The sequence below is a fragment of the Canis lupus genome, chromosome 3, assembly GCF_011100685.1.
Source record: "Canis lupus familiaris isolate Mischka breed German Shepherd chromosome 3, alternate assembly UU_Cfam_GSD_1.0, whole genome shotgun sequence".
Lineage (NCBI taxonomy): Eukaryota > Metazoa > Chordata > Mammalia > Carnivora > Canidae > Canis > Canis lupus.
This window is the reverse complement of record NC_049224.1, coordinates 72,494,093-72,504,109: the sequence shown is the minus strand read 5'-3', so window position 1 is coordinate 72,504,109 and position 10,017 is coordinate 72,494,093.

The window sequence follows — 10,017 nt, the reverse complement described above, 5'->3', positions numbered from 1 at the left end:
TGGAGAACAGAAAAGCAAGGTAAGAAGAAAATGGACCCTTGGGGGGTAGGAGAGCCAGGAAGTACTATCTTATATATATTGGTTAGGGACTGATAATGACATTTGAACAGAAACTTGAAGAAGCCATGGGGATATCTTATGGAAGAGAGGACACAAGTGCAAAGACTCTGCTACAGAGAATGGATGGCATGTTTAAGGACCAGCTCGGATGCTAGTGGGGTTGCTAGCATGGCATAAGGGGGAAAATTGTAGGAGAGGTGATCAGAGAGACTGTGGGGCCCAGACCATATGGGGTCTTGGAAGCAAGTGTTAAGCTTGAGTGAGACAAGAACCTTTAATTGGAGAAATGACAGGATCTGACTTTTTAGAGTATCCTTCTGGCTGCTGTGTTGGAACACATCTCAGGGCTATGTCATGGAACATGATGAAAATCTATTTCATTCTTAAAAGACCCTGTACATGATTCAGTTACCTTCCTATTTTCCAGTTTGTTTTCTATGCTTCTCTCTCTAGACAGGTTTTCATCATTGGTTTTATTTTCCATCATCGGATTCTTTAAAATTGTCTGATCTTGCCATCATCCCTTTTCAACCCTCAACTTGACACTTTCCAAATGGTTTTCACTTGCACTTAGGGGAAAGTTCAAACTCCATCCTCTGTTGTAAAAGGTCCTGTAAGATTGAGTCCCTGCCTGTATCTCTCTGCATGTGCTCTCCTCTGTGTTCCTCTTCCTCTGTAGTCACGGTGGCTCTCTTTCGGTTCCTAACCCCAGATAAGTTCTTCTTCCTGATACCTTCTCCCTATGTCTGTGTGGTTCACCCTTGCATATCTTGTGCTCCAGAAATGTGTTGTATTAGTTAATTTATCAATCAAATGCGGTACCCAAATAAAATGAAGTCGCCTCAGAATCCACTGTTTGAAGTTATTTCTGTTTTGGAAGTAAGCTTGGGATTCACTATCACTGGAATTCCACTCAGTATGATTTTATAAAGTTTTATTTATTCAAGTAATCTCTACACCTTACGTGGGGCTTGAACTCACAACCCTAAGATCACATGATCCTCCGAATTAGCCAGCCAGGCACCCCATTCAGTATTATTTTAGATTATGTGAATATATTTTGTTATAAATACATGTGATCTTAATAAATTACACACATTTTGGAATAACTTTCCTAGATGTTATCATTCTAATTCACCTTCCCACATCATTGCAGCATTACATGAAATATCTTGTTAAATGTGGGGCTCCTGGGTGGCTCAGTTGGCTAAGCACCTGCCTTGGGTTCAGGTCATGATTCCCGGGTCCTGGGATCGAGCCCTGCTTCAGGATCCCTGCTCCAAGGGGAACCTGCTTCTCCCTCTCCCTCTGTCTCTGTGTGGGCTCTCTCTCTCAAATAAATAAAATCTCCTCACTGAGCAGAGAACCCAACATGGGGCTCAATCACAGAACCCCTGGATCATGACCTGAACCCAAAGCAGATGCTTAATGGACTGAGCCACCCAGGCGCCCCAAAGAGTTGTGCTATTTAATATGTTACCCCAGTCACACATGTGGTTTTAAATTTTTAAATTATAAGTTAATTAAATTAAATTTTAAAAAACCCTTTCCTCAGCTCCCATGTGGTTTGTAGCTACCACATTGAATAGCCCAGATATAGAACATTTTCTATTATTAAAGAAAGTTCTGTTGGACAGCATTTTACTTTTTTATTTTTTTAAAATTTTTATTTATTTATGATAGTTACAGAGAGAGAGAGAGGGAGGCAGAGACACAGGTAGAGGGAGAAGCAGGCTCCATGCACCGGGAGCCCGATGTGGGATTCGATCCTGGGTCTCCAGGATCGCGCCCTGGGCCAAAGGCAGGCGCCAAACCGCTGCGCCACCCAGGGATCCCAGACAGCATTATTTTAGAGCCTCCCTTTCACACCTCCCTGGTGTTTGATCTATCTTCTCTTTCTAAGGAGATGTCTGCAACGAGGTGACAATTACTCTATCAGGTTGTCTTTCTTTCAGTGCCTACTTTGTACCAAACAGCGTGTTAAGAGAGTACTTTATATATATAAGAAAGTATATATATATAGAAGTATATATAAAAGTATATTACATTATATGTATATATACACATTATATATATATATACATATATACTATACATGCACGTATTATACACACATATCTATACGTATAGTTTTATTTGTTCCTCACAGGATTAAACCATCAGCCAGTTTAGGGAGGCCAGTTTATAATATCACTGTAGTAAACCAGAAATTTGATGCCTGTTGGCTCAGGTTTCCATACTCAACTCTTTAATCAACAGGCAAAATGTAAATTGGTCCCAATCCCATCAGATCATGGAGACCTCTGGTGCAAATAAAAGACAATTCATGCCAGTATGGATCTACATCTTTTCAGAATCTAGAGGGCTTACAAGTTCAAGTACCACGGGGCATAAGCCTGAGAACTAGACAGCCAGAGGACATTCAAAACTGGAGCCAAACAATACATGCATATAGTGTTCTTTACTAAAAAAAGATCAATTCATCCTTTATCATCTAAATTATAGAACTTACAATATGTCCCCCAGAAATGGTCTGCTTTCAAGAAATACATACGATAACATGCTGTTGGGAAGCACACAGACACGCAACAGAGACAAACTAGATGGGAAATGTTTGCAAGTATAGAAAACAGAAAACAAAGACCTTTAAAATGTATTTTGAGTGATACTTAATAAATATGCCCATGTAAATTAGCCAACTGCTTGGTGCCTGAGAGTAACCGTTGGAGTTTCAAGTGATGAAAAAGATGCAAAGTGAAAGGTAATTGCAAATAACTTACTGTAAGAAATCCCTCACTCTGAACATTTAAAAACAGTGAACATTTCATTTTTTCAATAGAAAATCAGTTTCTCTTCACTCCTGCTAACAATTAGTAAACAGATATGTAAAGAATATTGACTCTAAGCAAAGTCACCAAATTGATACCTGTGGTGCCTTCATGTCTTGGCTTAGCACTATAGGTAATTTTTTTTTTTAAGATTTTATTTATTTATTCATAAGAGACACAGAGAGAAAGGCAGAGACATAGGCTGAGGGAGAAGCAGGCTCCCTACGGGGAGCCCAATAAGCCAGAGGCAGAAGAAGCTCAACCACTGAGCCACCTAGGTGCCCCTGTATCCAGGACATTTTTGACACAAGATCGGCTTAGTTTTTGATTCAGAATATTCTTTTATCTTACCAAATTCATTTTAAAGATGATACTTCAATCCATGGGATATTTCTAGAACTGTTTTTATTTATTTAAAAGTCTACATATATTTTCATTTTATATGCTTTAATAAAGTTCTTCATCCATTAAAAAACCTAAAGCAAGGGTCAGCGAACTTTTTCTGTAAAAGATCAGTTAGTAAATATTTTAGGATTTGAGGGCCATATGGTCTCTGTCATAACTACTCAAGTCGGCCATTGCAGTGTGAAAGCAGCTCTAGAACATACATAAACAAATAAGCCTGGCTATATTCCAATAAAACTTTGTGCACTCTGAAATGTAAATTTTATATATGGTTTTTTCTGCCACGAAATATTCTTCTTTTGATTTTCTTGAGCTACTTGTGAATATAAAACTACTCTTAGCTCATGGTTCTGTGTAAAAATACATGGTAGGCTGGATTTGGCTTCTGGTTCATGGTTTGCTAACCCCTCATCCAGAACATGAAATCAAAGCCTAGAGAAATGAAGAAACTTGTTTAAGAACAGAGACGAGCTGAGGACTATGCTATATTTTTTCTGCTTACTCAGCTTAATGGGTTGTATCTTATCAAGAAATAAAAATTCATCATGATAAGATGGTGATCTTCTAGCTACTAAAAGATAATTTAATTATATGCAAGGGAAGGCCATATTAAGACCATTAGCCAAGACTGCTCTGCAACATTTTTAACAAAAGCAAAGTTAGGGGATCCCTGGGTGGCGCAGCGGTTTGGCGCCTGCCTTTGGCCCAGGGCGCGATCCTGGAGACCCGGGATTGAATCCCACGTCGGGCTCCCGGTGCATGGGAGCCTGCTTCTCCCTCTGCCTGTGTCTCTGCTTCTCTCTCTCTCTGTGTGTGACTATCTTAATTAAATAAAAATTAAAAAAAAAAAAGCAAAGTCAGAATGTTTGCCATTATTACTTTTTTGCGTTTGCGTTATCTATAATGGCAAAAACACAATGCACTCTATTAATAATGTTTCCTTCCCTCTGCCAAAAAACTATATACTCTTATTGTAATGTAAACTGCAAATATTATGCTAAAGGGCAAAAGGAAGCGGAGAGAAATAGGTTAAAATTTTAAACTACAGCAATTTGTTCTCCCAATCTGGAATTAGTGGATTTAAAGGAAACTTCTTTCTGTATGTTGGTAAATTGAACACCAATAAAAAATTATTTTATTAAAAAAAAAAAGAAAAAGAAACTTTTTTTTTTTTTTCAAGATTTTATCCTCTCATTAATGAGAGACACAGAGAGAGGCAGAGACATAGGCAGAGGGAAAAGCAAGCTCCCTGCGGGGAGCCCAGTGTGGGACTCAATCCCCAGACCATGGGATCACACGCCCTGAGCTGAAGGCAGACACTTAACCGCTGAGCCACCCAGGCGTTCCAAGAAACTTCTGCTTTAATCTTGTTCATTAATGGATAATTTATGTATAATTCCTATATAATTAACAGATCATTACTTTGAAGACTTGCTTATTGGGCTATTCTCTTACATCATTCAATATTTATTGAAGGTTTACCATGTACCAGACACTATGTGAAGCTCTGAGTATATAGTAATATACAAATTCTCTTCTATCCTCTTTTAGAGGAATGTACAGTATAAGGTTCTTCCCATTGACAAATTTTAGTGCCAGTCCACTACCATCATGTTCTTTATATGACAATCAACAAAATGAGTAAAAGCACTAATAAGTTATCTGATTAGTTCATTTTTTATTCTAATATGCTTTGAAACATAAGGAACCACTTTTTTTGTTCATCCATAAGAAGCAACTCCTCAGTGGTTAGTTTTATTATGAGATTGTAGTAATTTAATCACATCTTCTGGCAGCACTTCTAACTCTAGTTCTCTTGCTGTTTCTACCAAATCTGTAGTTACTTCCTCCACTGAAGTCTTGAACTTCTCAAAGTCATCCATGAGGGTTGGAGTCAACATCTTTCAAATTGCTGTTAACAGTGATATTTTGACTCTTCCCATGAATCACAAATGTTCTTAATGGCATCAAGAATGGTGAATCCTTTCCAGAAGGTTTTCAAATTTATTTTGTGCAGATCCATCAGAGGACTCACTATCTAAGGCCGCTATAGCCTTACAAAATGTATTTTTAAGTAATAAGACTTGAAAGTCAGAATGACTCCTTTCTTGACCCATGGGCTGCACAATGGATGTTGTGTTAGCAAGCATGAAAACAACATTAGTCTTATACATCTCCATCAGAGCTCTTGGCTGACCAGGTATACTGTCTGTGAGCAGCCCTTTTGAAAGACTTTTTTTTTTTTCCTGAGTGGTCAGCCTCAATGGTGGTCTTAAAATATGAGTAAATCATGCTGTAAACAGATGTTCTGTCATCTAGGCTTTGTTTTATGGAGCACAGACATAGCATACTTCTTAAGGACTCTAGGATTTTCAGAAGGGTAAATGAGCATTGGCTTCAACTCAAAGTCACCAGTTGGATCAGTTCTTAACAAGAGAGTCAGCCTGTCCTTTGAAGCTTTGAAGCCAAGCGTTGACTTCTCTCTAGCTATGAAAGGACTAGATGGTATCTTCTTCCAGTAGAAGGCTGTTTAGTCTACATTGAAAAACTATTGTTTAGTGCAGCTACCTTCATCCACTATCTTAGCTAGGTCTCCTAGACAACTTGCTGGAGCTTCTACATCAGCACTTGCTGCCTCACCTTGCCCTTTTATCTTAAAGCTTCTTTCTTTAAATCTCACAGATCAACCTCTGTTAGCTTCAGATTTTCTCCTACAGCTTCCTCCCCTCTCTCAGCCCTCACAGAATTTAAGAGAGTTAGGGCCTTGCTCTGGATAGGGGAATGTGGTGGCTGGTTTGATCTTCTCCCCATACCAATAAATTTTTCTCCATATTAGCAATAAGGCTATTTTACTTTCTTATCATTTCTGTATTCACTGGGGTAGCACTGTTATTTTCCCTCAAGAACTTTGCCTTTGTGTTCACAACTTGACTGACTGTGGGCACAAGAGGTCTACCTTTGGGCCTATCTCAGCTTTCAACCTGCTTTCCTCACTAAGCTGAATTCTTTCTAGCGTTTGATTTAAAGTAAGAGACATGTGACTCCTCCTTTCACTTGAACACTTAGAGGCCATTGTAAGGTTATTAACTGGCCTAGTTTCAATATTGTTGTGTCTTAGGAAATAGAGGCCCAAGAAGAGGGAGACAAAGAAATGGTCAGTTGGAGCAGTCATAACACACACAACATTTAACAATGAAGTTTGCCATCTCATATGGGTGCAGTTCATGGTGTCCCAAAACAATTATAATAGTAGCATCAAAGATCACTCATTATAGATTACCATAATAAATTCAGTAACAGAAAGTTTGAAATGTGACACAGAGAAACAAAGGGAACAAATGCTATTGGAAAAATGCACCAATAGACTTGCTTGATGCAGGGTTGCCACAGAACTTCGATTTGGAAAAAAAAAAACATAATATCTGTTAAGCACAATAAAACAAAGGGCAATAAAATGAGATAAACCTGTCGTAGAAATTTATTTATTTATTTAAAAGATTTTATTTATTTATTCGTGAGAGACATAAAGAGAGAGGCAGAGACATAGGCAAAGGGAGAAGCAGGCTCCCTGTGGGGAATGTGATGCGGGACTCGATCTGACGGTCCTGGGATCACCACCTGAAGCAAAAGCAGATGCTCAACCACTGAGCTACCCAGGTGCCCCTATCATAGAAATTTAAAAAACATTTTGCAACGCTCTATCTGCACAGCTTTTTAATAAACTCAAAGAACTTCACACCAACTTTTTCTCTCTCCTTTTTCATTTCTTCCCACAATTTCTGTGTCAAATAGGTTGAGGAAATCTGAGCACAGCAAAATACAGGGTCTTGTACAAGAACACAACCAGTTGAGATAGAGGAAGTATCAAGATTAAAATATTTGTAAGAATCCTCCTTTACCCACTAAAAATTTAAATAAACCATTAATCAGAAAGGTAGCTACAGCTGTACAGGAAACCCTGTTAGTCACACACAGTATTTGTTTAAGTGAGTGAAAACAAGGGAACTTTTTTTCCCTTTCCACTCTCACAATACAAACATAAAAACTAGAAATACCAGACAGACCTGGAGGTAATTAATGAACAGCAAGTTGAACTTTTTACCTGTAATATCACTTTATATGTGCAAGAAACAGCTACAATTGAATTGTAATGATTTAAGGAGGCCACTGGGTTAGATGGGTGACTTCTTTTTGAATAAATTATCATTGTCTTTCCACTTTTTCAGTTCCCATCTCCTGGTCCAACCACTGACATGACATTGGTCATAAAACTCATGTCTTTTTCAGTGTGTTTTTTCTACTTTGAATTTTTGGTTTTGAGCAGCCACTATTTTTATACTTATCCCAAAGCGTTTAGTGGCAAATTAAGGGATAAATGCAGAGGTGGCAGTGGTGGTGGTGGGGGTGGGGGGTGGGGGGGCCCATTCAGAATGTATGTCCTGGCTCATCCAACAATACCAGGACTTACATAAAAGTGAAAATCTGAAATTGAGATGATCTAGGGCTGGCCAAGGGCCACCCTTCTAGTCCAAATCTAGTTTTGGCAGATCCTAAGAAGCCATATTTCATGTCAGTTTTCAAGCTGACTACAGCTTGGCACAAGGAATTCTCTTGTCAAGATCAGTTTCTGGATTGGAGCTAATCAGGACCCAGCATACTAATGAATACTGGAACTGGCGTAGTTCCATTCAAACACAGGGAGCAAAGAGATGGGGCATATCAGTGACCATACATGGGCAACTCCCTCCTTAGGACACATTTCAAATCTCACTGCACCTTAGCCTACACTTGCTGGGTTCTTTTTTTTTTTTTTTTTTTACTTGCTGGGTTCTTAATTTTTCTGTATCACCAATCTCTTTTCTTGTCCAAAATTAATCTCTTAAATAAATAAATAAATAAATAAATAAATAAATAAATAAATAAATAAATAAAATATATATGATTTTAAATAAATTACACTGAAATACTGCTATAAAATCTTTTTTAGAAAGTAATGTATGTGCTTCCTTGTTAACATATTAAATAACAGGATCTGGAATCTAATAACTACGTAAATTTGAAGTAACTTAATATTTCCAAGATATCTGCAACAATCATAATAGGATATGAAAATCTGTCTGATTTCTTTTAGTAAAAGGTCACAGGTACTGCTAGTAATAGTGTGATTTTTGTTCATATTCATTATCGAATGAAATGCTAACTTAAATTTAGAGGTTAGTGAAAACAAAAATTTAACTTTTTCTTTCAAAATCACCCTGAATTCTATCAGTGGACCCCAGAAGAACAATCTCTGAAAAGTTTGAAAACACCCAACTAACAGAGTTAAAGAAAGAACGAATTTCTGCCTCAAAAAAAATTTCCAAGTTGGGATGCTTCTTCTTTTTCCAACCATTTTATTTACAAATCTCCGTCCTACTTCCCTGTGAAAGATTATTCCCTCCCATTTTGTCTTCCAGTGCATTGCTGTGGGCTCCAGGTATGTACTGGTGTTTCTGAGCACTAGAAAGCACTGTCAGAGTAAATTTCTAAAAGAGACATGCCACACAAAGACAATTATTCAGGTGGTTTGCTGCAAAATCTGCCTGAAAATTTGGGAAAAATAGGACACTTATCTTATTGATTAACCTTATCAATGATCTGTTTTCAGCTCCCTTAGTTGTGGGAAAACACCTTGGTTAAAAGCTCTTTGTACCCCAAATACTTTTTTGACAAACCTATAATTAGAAGTCAACAGAAGATGTTCTAGAAAAGTCTAGTTTTGAGATGATTAAGATTAGGCAAAAGTAAAAGTCCTGAGCATTACAATCTGGAGTCGTCTTCAATATTAGTTATGTTTTTCTTTTTTTTTTTTATCTTATTAGCAGAAATGAAACAAAGTGCAGCCAAGACAACTGTTACTGTTTTTGTTTTTGTTTTTTTGTTTTTTAATTTGAATAGAGAGAGAGCCTGAGCAAGGGGGAGGAATGGAGGGAGAGGGATAGCTGACTTTCTGCTGAGCAGGAAGCCTGATGTGATGTGGGGCTGGAGTTCAATCCCAGGACCCCGAGATCATGACTTGAGCTGAAGGCAGATGCTTAACCGATTGAGCCCCCAGCACCCCAAGACAACTGCTATTCTTGCCAGAAATAATAGCAGTATTAACAATAACAATATCGGGGATCCCTGGGTGGCTTAGCGGTTTGGTGCCTGCCTTTGGCCCAGGGCACGATCCTGGAGTTCCGGGGTCGAGTCCCATATCGGGCTCCCGACATGGATCCTGCTTCTCCCTCCTCCTGTGTCTCTGCCTCTCTCTCTGTCTCTCTCTCTTTCTCTCTCTCTATGTCTATCATAAATAAATAAATAAATAAATAAATAAATAAATAAATAAATAAATAAATACATCTTAAAAAAAAAAACAATAACAATATCAAGTCATAATCCTCATACAATGAAAATATTACCACAAAGGTTAGTAAGAGGGACTTTTAAGTCCTAAACTTAAGTAGTTGATTTTTTTTTTTTTTTTTGGTGTCAAAATAAGTTCAAAAACTAATGGATCAGGAAACATAATTTCATTCATATTCCTGATTTAAAAAGAGACACTAAAATATACTAGTTAAAAGAAATAGTTATATAAAAGTATAATGTCTAAATTCTTTTATAAATGATCAGTACAACTAGTGTTGCTAGTGGAATGACCTTTACTATATATAAGTGCATAATGCTGCAAAGAATGTGTAAATGA